The sequence below is a fragment of the Galleria mellonella genome, unplaced genomic scaffold, assembly GCF_026898425.1.
Source record: "Galleria mellonella isolate WM207_F2 unplaced genomic scaffold, CSIRO_AGI_GalMel_v1 utg403, whole genome shotgun sequence".
In the NCBI taxonomy this organism is placed as follows: Eukaryota; Metazoa; Arthropoda; class Insecta; order Lepidoptera; family Pyralidae; genus Galleria; species Galleria mellonella.
Window position 1 is genome coordinate 780,790 of NW_026442095.1, and position 20,255 is coordinate 801,044.

Sequence of the window (20,255 nt, forward strand, 5' to 3'; positions counted from 1 at the left end):
GTGAGTGAAGTTTATAAGTGATAATAGATGGACGTTTCAAAGTACGAAATGGACAGAATCACGAGGTAAGAGACACGTTGTTAGACCAATAAGACGGTGGACTGATGATATATTAGAATATACAAGAAAAGACTAGTTTATGATAGACAGAAACAGAGAGTTGTGGAGAAAGATGGAGGAGGCCTTCACCCAAAGAGGGGTCCATATCCAAGAATCGAAGAAAGAATTACACTAACAATTAGTTATTAAGAAAAATTATAAATAGATTAGATACTAACAATACTGTAAATATATTAGGAATATGAAAATAAATAAAAGGCTTTATTATTATTATTGTAATCTTTTGGAGGAAACAATAAAGAGTAACGCAAAAACTACAACGCTACGAGCAATTCTTTTGCGTTAGACAATGCAAAAGTAGTACGAAATATCATCGAAGATGGAAAAACGTGTATGCTCTGATGTAGTATTAGTTGTTCCGTCAATATTTGTTCGGATTCCTTCTGTAATACCCGCGCGGCCCGCCTGTCTTGCTCGCTAAACATCCTCGTGCCGTGATTGATTGCGCACCGACTCCAACCGACACTTGTAATTTCCGATACACTCTAATGTATCGAATTATTCTTTCAGTTTTCTTTTATTGTTGTTATTTCGTGTAGCCATTACGTACCTTTATTTGCACGGAAAGTGTTCAAGACGAGTTCACGCTTCGGTAAGATCGTTCATGGCCAGCGCTTAGTTAGTGAGTTATTATAGTATTAATTAATTAATTTATTTATTCTATACACTTGTTTTCACTCACAACCACGCTTTGCAGTAAATTTCCAGCAGCAATATTTTTCAACCGATACGACAACATAACCTTCAAGAAAAGAGCATATTCCTTTTTAAAAGACTGGCAGCACACCTGCAATGCCTTTTTTTATTTTTACACACATTTCTCTAAAATCAATATTTGTCTACCCACTAACATATATTATAAAAATAGAAATGAGTTTATTATTTCATTTCAGCTTGATCAAATGCCATAAAATTCAGCAAATACATAATATACGGTATGAGGAAGGACTCTCCATCATATAATTTTAATATCTTTACTATGTTATATTATAAATATAGAAATTAGTTTATTATTTCCTTTTAGCTTGATGAAATGCCATAAAATTTAATCATATAATTTTAAAAATTAAGTTACAAACTACTTTTTATTCCGATCAGGCGAACGAAGTCGCGGGTACAGCCAGTGTTAAAATATGGTTTAAGTTTAGCATAATGTAAGCTATTTTAGCAATGTTGGTGATTCAGCTCTCGCGTGCCGGTAAATACCACGAAACTCCGCAAAAACATAATTAGGAAGCGGCAAGAGTTAGCAACTTTAATCGAATTACGAACTGGTTAGATTAACTCGCCTTGCGGTCCCATCGCACCTAAAGGCTTATTGGAGGATTCTTCACTGGCCCTTTTTCTACCTATTATTGCTATATTCCGATTGTATTTTATTGATAGAATGTGGAAAATTTTAAAATCTATTTTTAGGTACGAAGACACAAATTGTTACTACATTTAATTTCTCTTTCAACTTGTCTTCAAACAAACTATTTAAACGACGTACTCCAAAATGAGACCACTTCTATAGTTCCACTAGTGTTTTTTTTTTTATATATATTTATTTACATATTAAATTTGTAGTTATAAAACATTACATTAAGAGATACAAGAATCTCTCTACAGTCGTATACTCTTGGTAGAGCGGTCGTGGTTTTTACAATGACAGTGGATCGTCGACGAGGCCCTCCTTCGCGATTGAGGTTCTCGCAATATGTCTCCATCTACTTCTGTTCGCCGCCGAGCGAGAACATTCCACAATAGACTGCTGTGTGGCCGTTTTGATGAGGTCAGTTCATCGCGATGGTGATCTACCCCGAGAACGTTTGTCTTGATACAAGAATGGTATGATAAAAAACCAAATAATTCTTTTTTCTTTTTTTTTTCAAATATACTATATGGCTTCTTTCCAGCCATTACCACAATTTTCTTTCAAAACCACACGCACTACAGGGATATGACTCTATAAACATCATGAGGCTATCAACGTCACAATCATATAGGATTATATTTAGTAATTGGCAAATGTTAAACATATAAAGTACATTAATTAATTTAATTATAATTTATGGGTAACTGCTTTATATTCCGTGTTACACAGCTATGGAATGAACTCTCTTTATACATTTAAGGTAGAGAGATAGATAGATAGATACTCTTTATTGTTTCCTCCAAAAGATTACAATAGTAAACTTATTATAAATATAAACAATTACAAGAAATAATCACAATGAGAAAACAATGGACGACCTTATCGCTAAGAGCGATCTCTTCCAGGCAACCTTTGGATGGAGAGGAGTAATTATAAACGATTGGACGCACGATGAAAAATTCTGTTAGTTCTAAATGTAACATTTATTAATTCTTTACAAAAAAAGATTACTGTAGTATGTTGAAGATTGTCTTAATTATATTCAAATATATAAAATTTATATAAAGTCATTATTTATATATGATATTTATATATGTGGCAGTAGTTTTATGCTTCAATTCTCTTTTTTTATGCAGCTTAGAATGACTAACAAGCTGATGGCCCATCTAATGGAAAGTGATAACTGTCGCCTATAAACACGAGCAGTACCATGGATATAATAGAGTATACTGTTTCGCACATTGTACCTCCCATGCGTTGCCATTCCTGAGGACTCAGATATTATTCCTCTGTACCCTGTAAATTCACTGTCATATCCCACCCTTCAAACCAAAACACATCCATACAAACACAATTGCTTCACAGTAGAAACACGGATGAGACAGAGGTGTGTAAGCAAACGACATTTATACAAAGTCCCCCTCTGTCTGTCAATGCCCTGATGATGCCCATTCAAGACTTACTAGGCCACTGTGTTGGGCTGACTGGAAGATATCTCGTTTAAAGATAATTTCACCTTTGCTTATATTATTTCTAATAATCGTTATTATTACTGTATTTCTGAGTTCAATAGAGGATATATATGTATATATAAATTATGCAGAAGCAATAGTATTTTAATTAAACATCTGTACGTATATATATAGTGGAGCTCAGTCGACTGGTCGGTCGGTTTATACCTAGTTTATATTTGTGTTCCCCGTTATTGACTCGCATGTTTGTGTAACTTGCGACTGTTTATTTCTGAATTTCTGAACATGTTGAATAATAAAAGCCTTTATTTTGTCAATATACTATATATTTTTTTTTAAATATTTGCCTTTGCAGCCATAGGTGGTAACATGGTGACATTGCTGTTAATATTAAGTACAAACTGTCGCAAATACAAATTGTCGAAATCGCAGCTTCGCCTGCGTGAATTGATACTTAAAATCTATCTTAAGAATCTTAAGAATCTATAAGTTCTAAATTAGGACTATGCATGAATACCTGTTTATGCACCAAATTTAATTTAAATCCGTTCAGTAGTTTTTGTGTAAAAGAGTAATAAACATTCATCGATCTATCCACGCAACGTTGCATACTTCCTCATAAAACTTACGAGGAACTTGTAATATTTTGATAATAAAATGTTCGACAAAAATTTGCTAAATTATTGTGTAATTTATAATTAAACTACTATAGGATTACACAAGAGAAAATACTTTACACTATCGAAAGTATTTAATTTCGATTTAAAAAGGGAGTCATCAAAATCAGTTAAAAATTGGCGAAGATGCGATGCACTTTCTTTATGTAACTTGAAACAGATTATAATTCTAAGTAATGAATGCTAAAAATACCATAAGAGTCGTAAATACATATTAATCGAGTTAATACATTTGATGATATATTTACTGGAAAAATAGGAGGGAAGTAACATCGTTTCTACTAAAAAAGACGGGATGACAATAAAAAAATACATCTAAAAGTTGTATCTGAAGATGTTCGAACTAACATTTGTGAAATCATCCTGTGAGTATCCATCCCTTATTCAGCGCAAAGTCCATTTCCAGTGGTAATGGTGACTGTTACTATTAACTCTGAACGCCTTACCGTCGTAATCCCGAATGGAATTTGAGAGGCATTAGCATTTCAAATCAGTCTCCCCGCTGTTCAGACCATCTCCGAACTAGCAACATGCTAGCTCGAGTGCGTTCTTGAATTTTCAACTTGAAGACGTGAACATAAATCTATTCAGATTGGTAAGTTTGTTTTAGCTTATATACCAACATGAATATTTAGATATCCACAGTTTATCAAATCTATTTACAAATGAAACATTTCGTTATGTTCAACCAATCAGAACTAATGTAAAGCTACTTATATTTAATCTGTATTATCTGTGGTAATTACATATTTTAAAACATTAATTTTACCTATTTACTTGTATTTGTTTAAATTAGCAAAAACAAGGAATATTGGCCGTTTGGTCTTGGCATAGAATAGGCCACACCTTCCATTCCCGTGAGTGTCGTAAGAGGTGACTAAGGAAGGCGAGGGATGGGCAGCAGCGTCCCTCTTAAAAAATCTCTAAACCCTAACTGTGGTTGCCAATCTACCTGCCAAGTATGGCAACTACTGGCAAACATTTCTCTCCCAAAGATAGGCTTATGTTTAGCAGTGGACAGTCAAAGGCTAATATGATGAAGCAACATCAAAGTCACAAAAAAACCACTTACATTTTGCTATTATTTGCTTATTTTTAATTTAAATTATTTCAATTTTATTTTTAAAACTTATACATATATATGTTATTTTTTTTAATAATGTCTATTAACAATTGTTTCGACTTTGAAGACGCTGTGACGCCATACACTCCCTGAAGAACTTCCGAATGACGTCGAAACGATTGTCGGAAACGACAAACACGGTGAGTTTATAAAATTTCCATTGTGCTTATTTATTTCATAGTCATGAAAATATGATCCTAGATGCTTGGCCATATGCAAAAGCTTCGAGTTACTCTGCGAGTTATAGAGAGAGCTATGCACGGAGTTTCTTTGCGTGTTAGAATCCGACATGAGGATATCCGTTGACGAAGCAAAGTGACCTACATTAGAGTAACAATTATTATGAGCCATCTTGTCATCTATTAATGCCTTTTATTCATTTTAAAACGAAAATAAAATGATGTTATTAGTAAATTTTAGTCGCAATTTGTTAGAATTATTCTTAATGCTTTTTGTTTCTTTCTTTTTTGTCATATCTGCAACAACATTCGTTTTATTAAGTTTCATCATGATTTCTTGTTGCATTTCATGTTTTGAAAATACATACATCTAACAAACATTATCTTCCTTTTTTGGTTGTCGGCTAAAAATCCAATTTATTCCGTAGTTCATAATTTGAGCAACGCTCAGATATCGCGGTGCTCGGGGTGCAATAGCAAGGTGTGGCGGAAATATATTACGTATTAGCTCGGTTTCCTGATCACCAATTTGACATTTCGTGTAATTTTATATTGTAATGCAAATTGGGTGACCATTATCGAGTTACCATAACAATGCATTAACGTCTCACCTTTGGATTTACCTCATAAAACGAAGATATTAACCTACTGTTACACGTCTTCTCGGTATGGGTTTTATTTCATTTTATTTCTTCTGTACCAGTGAAAAAAAAATATAAACTATATATTGCACACATATTATTTTGGGGTTTCAAATGAGTAGTATATATTTTCAGAAGAGATTAGTTATAGAAAAAAATATAAAGTAAATGAATTTACATTAGCCGAACTAAGGATGCTTGCGAAATATGAATTATAATCTCTAAGATAAATTACGCTGGAAAACGATAACATTCAATTCGTTTTTCATTAATATCCGGATTTTAATACATAAAGTAAATAGTTTTGATGAATTTGAACGTACTCTGAGGTTTGTAGAATGGAGTAACTATGAGCTACACTAGAGATCTTAATATCCAATTTAAATGCTGGATTCAGAGACCGTAAACAATAGCAGTAACTATTGTTTTAGAATATCTAAATCCGCGAAATAATATCCCAGAACAGTATTAGTAGTATGTTTATTTTGAGAGCTTTGCTTAGATTTAATTAATTTGAAAGCACTTTGTTTGTTGCGAGATAGAAAAAAAAAAGATGGTCAGGATGATATTTCATCAAGTCTCCGGGAGAATATTAGAAAATTAAAAAAGTTATCCGCTATACTAATTACTTTATGATAGGACGGCGAACAAAATTAATATCATCAAAATGCCGACTAAAGAAGTCCAGTAACTTATTCTTCGTGAATTGCGTAAGGTTTTCTTTTTATAAGCTGCAAAATGAGATGACATTGAATCGCTCAGAGAAATATGGGTAGCAACGTTTCTCAGAAGAAATTTACACAAAGATGTTAAATTGAAAACGATCTATATTATGTAGACTTCTACATAATATACACATACTGTATCTGTTTACTTTAAAACTACTTATGGTATAGTTATGACCAGTGGTATTTATTTTTAATCTCACTATTATTTTAATATAAATATCAATATGTATTTTACGATATACAATTTTACGATATTCTGTACAACAAATATTCCTTTGAAAGCCAATCTCAATATTCATATCCCATATATCTTTTTAACAGCATTTTCCACTACATTACGATTCAGATAACAGTACCGCTAGTATCTGCTCTTTTGTCCCCTAAAATACGGGACATTTTATATACGGAGTATTCAGAACAACAGAGTGGAAAGCCCGCGAATTTCTGGTCAGTAAAGCGGTCAGGTTTTACGCTGCTTTTACACAAATATTCACGTTTCGTGTCCACTGTATCAGAAAGTCATACGAGACTGTTGGATGGTGCGAGTTATGAGAGGAAGTCTAATAGTTCTAGACGTTATAGTTTTTATCACTACATCAATCTACTAGCGATCAAGACTAGTGTAACCTAGTCTGAAGTCATCTATTTATTTATTTATTTATTATTACAGTAACCCTGTTTCAAGAGTATTAATTTTGGTAGTTGAAATTTTCTTACAATTTCAAAATGATTATAAAGGATTATAAAGGTTGTGGAATGAGCTCCCTGCCGAGGTTTTCCCAAGAGACTACAGTATGGGGTTCTTCAAAAGGGGGTTAAAGAAGTTTCTTCAGGGTCGGCAACGCACGCGTAATACCTATGGTATTGCAGGTGTTCGTAGGCTACGGTAACCACTTACCATCAGGTGGGCCGTATGCTTGTTTGTCACCTCAGTGGTATAAAAAAAATTCAATAAACTTATTCGTATATAGATTTCAAGTGACAGTGTGAGATATCTATATTCCTCAATTTGTTTATATATTAGTAATCAATAGATAACTGTAAAAGTTTATCTATTAGGAAGTCTTTTACGGCGTAATAACTTTTATTATAATAGTCAATAATTCTTTTAGCTTTTTTTTATTGAATAAGTATTTTTCTTTTCTTATGATTTTAGGAATTTTGTTAAATATTAAAATATATCTAGATAGTTAAATGATAATATTTTACTTACATGATCACGGGTCTTTAAATAATTCTCTGTCTCTTAAAGACCTTAAACAGATTATGTGATAATATAATAATGTTAGCATTTATACGCAATAATAGCGACTAAACCTTTAAAATTTCATATTCAAGGAACAAATATTCACAAACTGAATAAGAATGACATAGACTAGAACAAAAATAATGTGACCTTTTACAACGAAGACTTGTTTTATTGCTTAATGAATTATATTTCTACTATTTTTATTGTGATCAGTCGTGGGACCCTTCAATGGTAAAACAATCTCTCCAGGTCACTTTACACGCTATGCTAAATGACCTGGAGTGAATTTTTAAGTAAGCATACTCTACTGAGTGATTCAGCTCTCTTCGTCTACATTTTTTTTTTATACAACACAGAATGGCAAACAAGCTGACGGCCCACCTGATGGAAAGTGGTAACCGTCGCCTATATACATGAACAGTACCATAGACATAACAGAGTATACAGTTTCGCCCATGATACCCCCCATGCGTTGCTATTCCTGAGGACTCAGGTGTTATTCCTCTGTACCCAGTAAATTCACGCCATATCCCACCCTTCAAACTGAAACACAGCCATGCAAACACTACTGCTTTACGGTTGAAACACGAATGCGACAGAGGTACTCAAGCAATCGACTTTTGTACAAAGTCTCCCTCTGGGAAATACTATCGTCTACATATCTAAATCTTCTTCATTTTCTTCATTATAAAAAGCATATTATCGAATGTAATTAGTGATATGTTTTTGAATTGGACCATTGACGAGGCCAGTAACTGAGCAACTCGTCCGTAAACCGATATGAGACGAAGTTTGAATTGCAAAACTACAACGAAACTTGCCTACTTCGGTGAACATTGCATTTTATGTATTGTTAACTAAATCTACTGAAATATCATTGTTAGTGCCATTTTCAAAATGTATTGTTGTAGCATTAGAATGTTTTTTTTTTTTTTTTTATTATGTATTCGAACGCACAGGTTGTGGAGTGAACTTCTTGCTGAGGTATTCTCTAGAGACTATAATATGGGGTTCTTCAAAAAGGGCGTAATAAAATTTATTAAGGGTACGCAACGCATTCTTAACACCCTTAGTATTGCTGGCCTTTATATGCTATGGTAACCGTTTGCCATCAAATGGACCGTATGCCTGTTTGTCATTATAGTAGAATGCCAAAAAGTCACTGCAAATATATGAAAATTCCTCTGGAGCAAAACATTTGCTTTTGCAAACAGTTTTTATTTCAGCTTTATACATAAGTTTAGAATAAAGCTAGTAGAAAATACACAATTAAAATTCAATAAAATTAAATAATAATTTAACAATTGTACGGACTTACCTAAGGGAAGTCAGATTATAATTATGTGAACGTTAATCTGAAATATAATTAATTAATAGTATAGTACCGTCCCTTGCTAGTTCATGGCATTGCAAGTTTTAGAGCATAAAAATAAGCTCGTTTTAACATTTCTTTTCTTGTTAAAATATCTATATAAATGTGCAAGTATCTTCTTGGTATACAAACATCTATATAATTAGAGCATTCTTGAGATGAATAAAAGGATACGTTATTATTTATCTTTTCATTGTAATAAATAAATATTTTCAATTATTTAATAATTTGCTTCAAACAATAGTTTATAATAAGATGGTTTCAGAGATGTTTTCTCCCACGAACACTCAGGTTATGGATTGAGCTGCCGAGGTTTTCCCAAGAGACTACAGCATGGGGTTCTTCAAAAGGGGGGTAAAGAGGTTTCTTCAGGGTCGGCAACGCGCGCGTATTACCTCTGGTATTGCAGGCGTTCATAGGCTACGGTAACCGCTTACCATCAGGTGGGCCGTAAGCTTATTTGCCACGTCAGTGGTATAAAAAAAGAAAGTAAATGTCAACCACTATAGGAATAGATAAAAATTATCAAAATATTCAGTGATTTTGTTAAAAGACCAACCATTTGTCTTTGAGCCAACTATTGTCGAGGATTATGACAGGATATATTAATGTATTAAAATACAGTGTAGAAATGAAATAATTCAGTCCATTAAACTAAACTTTTATTCTACCATTTGTATTTCCATTTTGTAAAAATTAGCCAAACATCTATGCCACTTTGTACAGAGAAATGAGATATTTTTTTAAGATTACTTTTTAAAAGTCATCTTTATTTCAATACACTTGTTTTAAAAAAAATATTTAACATCTTCACTTTCTTAAGATTTTCACTGTCTTCCGAAGTTATTTTCAAACCAATTAATTAAGTAACCTTCAAAAGAAACAGGTTTGTCTAATTTTCTTCAAGAGCCACAAATAAAAATGTTAATTAATTTTGAATTAATTTTCACAAAATTTTTGCAATCGATTGGCTTATTCCCATTGTTAGTCTCATATTAATTTGGAGAATCTGTTGTTTTCTTGTTGAATAAAATATAAATTTTATTTATTTATTCTTTATTGCACAATAAAACTTTGTACAAGTGACAAGCTTAATGTCATATGGCATTCTCTACCAGCTACATATTGCTTGTGGCAAAGCCATATCTATTCGTAAATACATGATGTTCTAGTAACACTTTCATGTGAAATGTATAAAGTCTCATCATTTATTGATGATTGAAATCACTTTTTTGTACAGCAGCAGCAGTTATTATTAATTTATTTAATTATATGTATAAATTATTTGTGTATAATATAATTCTTATATTGTAAAGTATTCATTCCTAAATAATGAATAAAAACTATTTCTTTTAACTTATGGTATTTTAGCTTGGCGGACAGATTAGATTTTTTTAATGGATGATAATGGAATGGTAACCCTGCCTGCGCTAACGGTATACGCTGGTGGGGCACCAGTAGGGCATGATAGGTGAGAATAAAAACAGGCCAATCAGCCTACCATAATGAATTCATCAGGAATTAACCAATGAGTGAGGATAGGTGAGAACGAAAAGACAAGTCAGTTAGCCCATCGTGATAAATACTCTGTAACCATGTGTATGTTGAACTTTCGGAAATGATATATATATACTCAATGATAATGTAGCTTTTTATAGGTGCAAGAATTTTTACAATTAATTTTTGAGTATATCCAAATAATTTTTTTTTTCTCTTTATAATATTAGCAAAGATAATTTGTTTAGTTAAAAAAATGTCTAAACTGAAGGCATGTAAATTTTTTTTTATCATGGTCCATAGAGATTTACATTCTTACGATCTTATTTTTAACATTAACGTAAATTAAAGTAATCATACTACTTAAATTGATTCTTAGTTTTATTAATTTATATATTTATTTACTCATTAGTACATATGTGTGTACATATATGGCTGACTTAATGCTAAAAGCATTCTCTCCCAGTCAACCTAAGGGAATTGTTATAATACTCGAATGCGGTACTAGTAATCATTACTATACATACATACTAAAATTACATATATAAACGTATAAAGATATATAAATAACAAATATACTTACATATATATAAAATATACTATATTATACACGAAATTGAGAATAACAAAAAAGTTTTAAAGTCACTTATAAATAAATATAATATAACTCATAATAAAACTATTTTATACGTTGTTATGGCAACACAGTTTTCATTATTCTAGAACGTCGTGCATTTCTCGGAATGCATTATGAGAAGTTACTCCGGTCTCCAGTGCCAACGGTGACAGACAGTTGCAGCTCGACTGTGCACCGGAATGGCCTAATTTATTACGTGACTACTTTGTCTGGGTACACGTCCCGAGTTGTAATTGAGAGAGTTCTAATATTTTATAGGATCTTTAAAGTTATTTCTTTATAGGATTACCAACATAAGATACAGCTAAACATTTTAATACAATACACTGGTGGATTAGATCTAACTGTTCTTACATTTATAGGCAACCACAGCATGCTTTATGTTTGATAGACATTGTGAAAAAATATGAAAATTTCTGCATGTAAAACGTATCATGAGAGAAATAATTTAGCTAAAATAAGAGAAAACTTGTTCTGGTATTTGTATAATATTATTTTTGTTCATATAACAACATTGATGTAATCACATGTGCATGATATCCCTAAACAGGAGTTTTAGGCAGATTGTTATTTTAACCATAATTATATACAGTTTGTCATACTTATACGTTTATTGTCATAATTATACGTAGTTTGTCATAATCGTTGCTCGTCATAAGTATACTTATTTTAAAATAATTACAACTCCTCATATACGTAATTTGTTATAATTACGACTTGTTATATATGCAAGTTGTTATAAGCGCAACTCGTCATGTACACCATTAATTTGCCATAATCTCAGCTCGTCACAAATTTACTCAATTGACATATTCCTTTGCCAACTACTTTATTCATGAAGTATTGGCACACAATAGAGATATACATATATCCAGTTTGTTATAATCAAAACTCGTCATATAACAACCTATATATCATAATTAAAAAAATCAAAGTGTCATACACGTAATTTGTTATAACAGCAGCTCGTCATACACACAGTTGTATAAGTCAAAATTATGGCGTATACACACTTCTTTACCAAAATAATGACTGTTATTTCTTAATATGTGCACAAAAGAGTTCTAACTAGAACATTATGTATCTAACCTACATACATAATGTATGATAATAATATGTGTATATAAGTTCCCGTACTTAGCTACAACTCGATCAATTAACTCCAGAAACAGCTCTTATTATAACGACCTCGTTAATGAACCGTCTTGTCCTATATCTTACTATATTACAAATTGACATATTCCTTTGCCAACTACTTTATTCATGAAGTATTGGAATAGAGATATACATATATCCAGCAAACAACCTATATACAAAAAAATCATGATAAGCGGGTTTTAAGATTGCATGAACAAACGTAGCGTGAATTTACTGGGTACAGAGGAATAACACCTGAGTCCTCATGAGTGGCAACGCACGGGGGGTATCATGTGCGAAACAGTATACTCTGTTATGTCCATGGTACTGCTCATGTGTATAGGCGACGGTTACCATTTTTCATCAGGTGGACCGTCAGCTTGTTTGGCATTCTAAGTTGTATAAAAAAAAATGTGAATTAAGTAAATAATATTTACTCAATTAGGTATTTCATCATCAGACCAGCCGTTAAGTGTCTACTACTGAATATAGGACTGCCCCAGGTTATTTTTTTATAAATGATAATGGAATAGTAACCCTGCCTGCGCTAACGGTATATGCTGACGGGTACCAGTAAGGGATGACAAGTTACAATGAAAAGGCAGGTCAATTAGCCCATCGTGATGAATACACCTGGAATACGCATCGCTAACAATTCCCCGCCCCCCCCCCCCCGTAAGAGGGATTTTGCCAGTAGTTGCCACAAATTGGCAATCATTTTCATCATTGGTGATTAAGAGGGACGCTGTTGCCTATCCCTCGATAACTAAATTCTCTTGGTCGCCTCTTACGACTCCTACGGCAAAAAAGCGATGGTTCATTCCACGCCAAAACCACACGGCATGTAATATTTATTTAATATTTACTACTCAATAAAAATAGATGGAATAATCGAAGCTCGAATGTATTGGACAGAACCTGTAATAGATTCAACGAAGAGTTAAATTGAGTCATGACTTATAAAAACAAAGACATTTCTGTGTAAAACGTAGCTGGCTACCTATAAATATTTATGTACGCAGGAAGTTGGTCGGCGAGTTTTTCATCATTTTATCTGTACCAGTATTGTTTACAGTTTCCACAGGATCCGACGTGATACATCGTAACTACAATAGATCGGACGGGCGCCCTAATAAATCTAGGGGGACACCTAAATTTATAAAACCATTAGTACGGTACGCCGCTCTCGACCGCGCAACACACTGGAATTTTAACTGAAAACGTTACGTAGCAAACCTAACAGGAGGCAGAATTTGTTTTATACGTCCACGTGTAGTAGAACGAAGTGGCCTTAATAACATTAAATAAACGAATGGACATGTTAAAATACATATAATATGGTTAAATAATTTGCAATAGATTAAAATCATATTATCTTATGACTACCATTTTACAATAACTCATCCATTTCATACACTCACATATTGACAGTCAAGATTCACCTACAAAATATTATTTGGACAAATTGTATTATTGTTTTAGTACCTTAAGTTTAAAGAACATATATATATATATATATATATATATATATATATATATATATATATATATATATATATATATATATATATATATATCCATATTTAGAACTTACAGAATTTTTCATCGTGCCTCCGATGCAAATTGTTTATAATTACTTCTCTCCAAAGGTTGCCTGGAAGAGAGATATATATATATATATATATATATATATATATATATATATATATATATATATATATATATAAGAAACAAATTATGCCTTTCTCACGATCAAACGTTTTTCTCCGTGGACTCTCATGTGAGTAATATAGTTTAATTTTTTCACTTCTACAAATAAAGTTTTTTGATCAATTTACAATCGCTTTAACAAAACATTCAGCTAGAAGGCCGTTTATAAACCAAACACACACTTCCACCTTAAAAACATTGCCATTTTATTTTTCGTAGACAAGTAAAATTTCAATTTAATTATAAATTTTTTTATTACGTACTGATGTAAACTAGCAATTTCTATATTACAACATTCTCATAGCTTGTTACTGTGACTGTGATGAAATAATTGTGCCGAGTAATTTCAATATAGGTACTATTAAAACTGCTACATTATTAAGAAATTCTGACATGATGCCACTACCAGAGGGAGACTGTAAAGTCGAAAGAAAGTCGTTTGCTTGAGCACCTCTGTCCCATTCGTGTTTCAACCGTGAAGTAGTTGTGTTTGCATGGTTGTGTTTCGGTTTAAATGGTGGAATATGGCAGTGAATTTACAGGGTACAGGAGAATAACATCTGAGTCCTCAGGAATGGCAACGCATGGGGGGTATCATGGACGAAACAGTATACTCTGTTATGTCCATGGTACTGCTCATGTCCATAGGCGACAGTTACTACATTCCATCAGGTGGGCCGTCAGCTTATTTGCTGTTCTAAGTTATATAAAAAAAATATATATGAAAAAATATGTCATATAAATAAAATTTATTGTTAAAAGTATCGTAAGCACATATTATATTTAAATGTAATAATTGCAGGTTTAACTTAATGTGTAAATAGATAAAAAAAAATGAAGCACGCAGTCAGGCTTGTGCTCGCGTCACAGTCGCTAAAAATAAAATAAAATATGATATAAATAAAATACTATTTATGTCAGATTGTCTGTAAGAAAATGCTTTTAGCGATAAGGCCGTCTTTTTGTATATACAAATTCTGTATAAATACTCCTTTATATATATATATATATATATATATATATATATATATATATATATATATATATATATATATATATATATATATATTTATTTATTTATGTTATTTATGTATATATTATTTATTGTATATATACACTATGTTATTTTCTTTACCTATCCCAATAATGAAGTACCGCGTTCGTGATTCACTGTTCATCCTAAAGGTTGACTGGTAGATAATGCTACTAGCATTAAATCCGCCTTTTATACCATATTTTCTTTTAATCAGTAAAGTTATTTAAATAAATACTTTATATACTGATTTACATGAACAAAGCCGTGGGATTCAACTAGTAATTCATGGTTTAAGATTTAGTTTCCTCATTGATATTTTACACAACATTCTGAATTCTGCGATCGCCTTCACACTGTAACGTTTGAGATTCGGAAACTTGCGGGATTTACACTTCGTTGGAAGGAAGTATCGTTTAATATCAGTGGGGGACGCAGTGGGGGGGGGGGGGGGGGAGGTCGTTAGCGAAGGCAATAAAATTTAACTTTCCCTACAATCTGCGGCTTCGGAGCCGTCTTGGGGATTGATATAGATTTCAAATACCATATCGTAAAATATATAATGTAAAGCGATTCAAATAGTGTAAAATTGTCTTCAATTATTTGTTAAAAACACCGACACTAATACTAGATATAAATAAACAGTCATAAATAAATATCATTGAATATATTGGAATAAACGCAAAATAATTATTTTGAAATACCATTTAAAAAAAATCAATAGATTTAGTTTAGGTATATATTTGGATTTAGGTAGATCTTTAAGTAATACTTTTTTTTTATGAGTGATAATGAAGTGGTAATCCCGCCTGCACTATCGGTACACACTGGCGAAGCACCAGTGAGGGATGATAGGTGATGATGAAAGCAAGTCAGTTAGCCCATCGTGACGAATTCCGATAGAATTAACCACGATGGTTTCCAGGGGGAACCGCGTGATTGCCGACCTGATAGGGTGTATTGCTGGCAATAAGTTAGTTAGACCCCATTACTAAGAATCTCTTTCCCCCTTAAGTAATACTTTAAGATTATGTTCCACAAAAAGTTTTTTTAGTTGTGACAAAGCTAGTTATTTTTATTTAAAATATAACCTACTAAACCGATTTTGGTAATATATCTGCAGAACCATCCTGAAAGTATGTACTTTAAAAAAATTCAAATCGATTTATAAATGACGAAGTTATGAGGTAACAAACTAAAAAAAGACACCCGAAATAAATACAACTAGAGGGAGACTTAGTACAAGTCGTTTGCTTGGGCACCTCTGTCCAATTCCTGTTACTATCGTGAAGCAGTTGTCTTTGCATGGCTGTGTTTCGATTTGAAGGGTGCGATATGGCAGTAAATTTACAGGGTACAGAGGAATAACACCTGAGTCCTCAGGAATGGCAACGCATGGGGGGTATCATGGGTGAAACAGTATACTCTGTTATGTCCATGGTATGGTCACATTGACGACGCTTACCAATTTCAATCAGGTGGGCCAACAACTTGTTTGCCATTGTGAGTCCCATAAAAAAACACCTGAATTCAGAATCTTCTTATTTTTTAAGTCGATTGTTTATTAAATTATCCTATTAATTAAAAAAGAATTATAATTTACATCTTTTATAGAAAAAAAAAAAATTGCAAATAAACTTTTGCACCAAAATGGTAAAGAGGAACATTTTATATTTTCCTTGGCAACAACAAACGATATTGATTTAAGAGGTAAGCGTTATAGAACTTTAATTTCTGAAGGCTGAATTATTAATTTTCCCGCTAAATTAGCTTGAATTTTGGTTAAAACTTTAGTAACATCAGTTATATTATTGTTTCCTGTAATAAGTATTAGTACAGCTCCGGAGATACCTATGGTGTATTTGTTTTTTCAAAATGAAAAAACAATCTATAAAAAGAACGATCTATAAACATGAAAATTATAAATATTATACAGATTTTTTTATGCAACTTAAAATGGCAAAGAAGTTGATAGCCCACCAGATGGAAAGTGGTAATCGTCGTCTATAGACATAAGCAGTACCATAGGCATAACAGAGTATACTTTTTCGCCCATAAAAGCTCCCATGCGTTGTCCTTCCTGGGGACTAAGGTATTATTCCCCTGTACCCAGTAAATTCACTACCATATCCCACCCTTCAAGCCAAAACACAGTCATGCAAATACAACTGCTTTACGGTTAAAATGGGACAGAGGTGTCCAAGCAACCGACTTTCGTACAAAATCTCCCTCTGATAAAGAATGCTGAAATTTTTATTTTATTTTTATTTTATTTCAATAGGTACACATTACAGAGAATTAACATAGTTACATTAATTTATAAACTACAATTATGTTTTGTTCAAGCTAATCCTCCAAAAATTTGCGTACACGGCATGATCAAAACATAAACACACAGCTAAAGTCTGTAAACACAATATAATTTAAACAACAAAAAATGGATAATCATATATATATATATATATATATATATATATACACATACATACATACATATATACATATATATATATACATATATATATATACACATATACATATATATATACAAATATACACACACATACAAACACAGACACACACACACAAACAAACACGCACGCGCGCGCGCACTCACATACAGAAACACACATACCACGGTGTACATATTACGTTCATATATATGTTACAACAAAAGAAACTATCTACTAATTACAGAGGAAAATAATACGTAAACGTCGTGACGAAAATTACTGAACTTCTGACCAAATATATCAAGCTTTTCACCATCCTGATGAGCACCACCACGCTGAACATTATTATAAGACCGGCACATTCTTAAAATGGAATTGTTAAATGAAACATTATTCCTAGTGTTTGGCACATCAAAAACACGGGAGTTACGACATTTATTGTTAGTATTAAAGTATAGTAAATTAAGTAGCGAGGGACAGTCAACCATAGAATTAACAATTTTATACAAGTAAATTAATTCAGCCGATTGTCTTCTAGATAATAAATTATCTAATTTAAAGTATTTCATTCGCGAAGCATAGGATTGAAGTTTCCTGACTAAGCCATATCGTCTACAAGTAGTTGCAAGGCACCTTTTCTGTATTCTTTCAATATTTTCTTCATGAATAGCATAATATGGGGACCATATTATAGTACCATACTCAGCAATGGGTCTTATAAGTGTTTTGTATAAGTATAGTAAACTGTGGGGTTTATTAAAATTTTTAGTTGCTCTGTATATGAACCCAAGCAACTGGTTACAACGACTGATGATATAATCATAATGTACACGAAAAGATAACTTTGAATCAAACATTATTCCCAAATCTTTAACCACATCTTTACGCTTAAGTTTTTGCTTGTTCATGCTATACTCAAATATAAATTTTAGAGACCTTGAAGCAAAAGATATTGTGTTACATTTTTTTATGTTCATATACATATTATTGGCACAACACCATTTGTAAATATTATCAAGATCCTTCTGTAACTGCAAACAATCTTTGAAACTATTCACTACGCGATAAACTTTGAGATCATCAGCATAAAACAAGCATTCACTTTTTATAGAGTCTACTAGGTCGTTAATAAACAAAATAAATAATAAGGGACCCAAGTGCGATCCCTGAGGAACTCCTGAGGTTACCATAACAGGAGTAGATTGGAAACCTTTAATAGCAACCATTTGACTTCTATTAGAAATATATGATACGAACCAACGATACAATGAGCCATGAATCCCATATGAAATAAGTTTTTTTAACATTAGTTCATGGTTCACCTTATCAAAGGCTTTGGAAAAGTCAGTGTATATTGAATCCACCTGTTGGCGATTATTAAATGCATTACAAATGTAGTTTTTGTAGATAAGTAGATTACTAATAGTTGATCGACCAGAAACAAATCCATGTTGCATAGGTATTATGCGCTGTTTAACATGGTTATACAAATGAATATATATTAAAGATTCGAATAATTTGGGCATACAAGACAGTATATTTATCGGTCGATAGTTTTCACACTTCGTTTTATCGCCCGATTTGAATATAGGTATAATAAAAGCGGTTTTCCAATAAGACGGGAAAGAACCGTAGTGTAGAGATCTATTAAATAAAACTTCCAAAGGCACACTAATTTCTTCAGCACAAGCTTTAATAAAATAGGCTGGTATAGCATCTGGCCCCGCGCCTTTGTTAGAATCTAATTTTCTGATACCCTTAATTATATCCTTAGAGGTTATAGTTAAACTACTCAAGACTGGCGTGTTTATTTGTGGCCGATAATTGACTTCACCAGTAGAAATTTCAAAGACTGATTTAAAATAATCAGAAAATAGTTCACATATACCGGGTATTTCTGTTGCCGTTATATTATTGTAGGTCATAGTTTGAGGGATTGTATTGTTTGATTTTTTACTATTAACATATCGCCAGAAAGTTTTAATGTCGTCTGAAAGATCATCTTCTACTGAATTGACAAACGATTTATAGCACTGATCAATCATCTGTTTACAACGTCGACGAAGTAAATTAAAGGTGTCATAATCTCTTGGGTTCCCATACATTTTAAATTTTTTATGATATTTGTTTTTTTCCCGAATACAACGTATTAAAGCATAATTGTACCAAAACGGGTATTTATTATTTTTGGAACTCTGCATAGGCGTGTAAAGGTAAATTATTTCATTCAACTTAGAATAAAATAATTCAACAGCCAAGTCCACATCTAAATCCGAAAACAGTGCTATCCAGTCTATAGATTTCAGTTCATTTTTAATTTTAGTATAATCGCATTTACGAAAATTAGGTCTACAATTATTAGAGTTTGATCTACTAAGAGAAATCATTTCACCTTGGCGAAAATCTATGTTAATAGCTATAGATGGGTGGTGTTTGTCTATCTTACTAAGTGGTTCAACGCTCACAACATCGATACTGCCACAATCACTCAAAACCAAGTCAAGAATTCTTTCATTTGCATTGACCAAATGATTAAATTGGCTAAGATTACAGATTGCCATAGTCTCTAATAGTATAGAAGCTCTATAGTGAAAAGCATTTATAGGCTGCATGATATTCAAATTAGAGTCTCGTTGCCAAGTTATATTAGGTATATTGAAATCACCAACAAGCAAGAAAGAACCAGCTTCACCATTGTTTAAAATAATATCTTGACAGTGTTCAAAAAATGCAATAACTTTGTTGAGGGGCATATCAGGAGGTAAATAACTTAAGCAAATATTTACCGAAGACTTAGACAATGGAGAATGCACGGTTAACCAAAGATCCTCAGCTGAACTGTCCCATTCATATCTACGAGATACATTCAA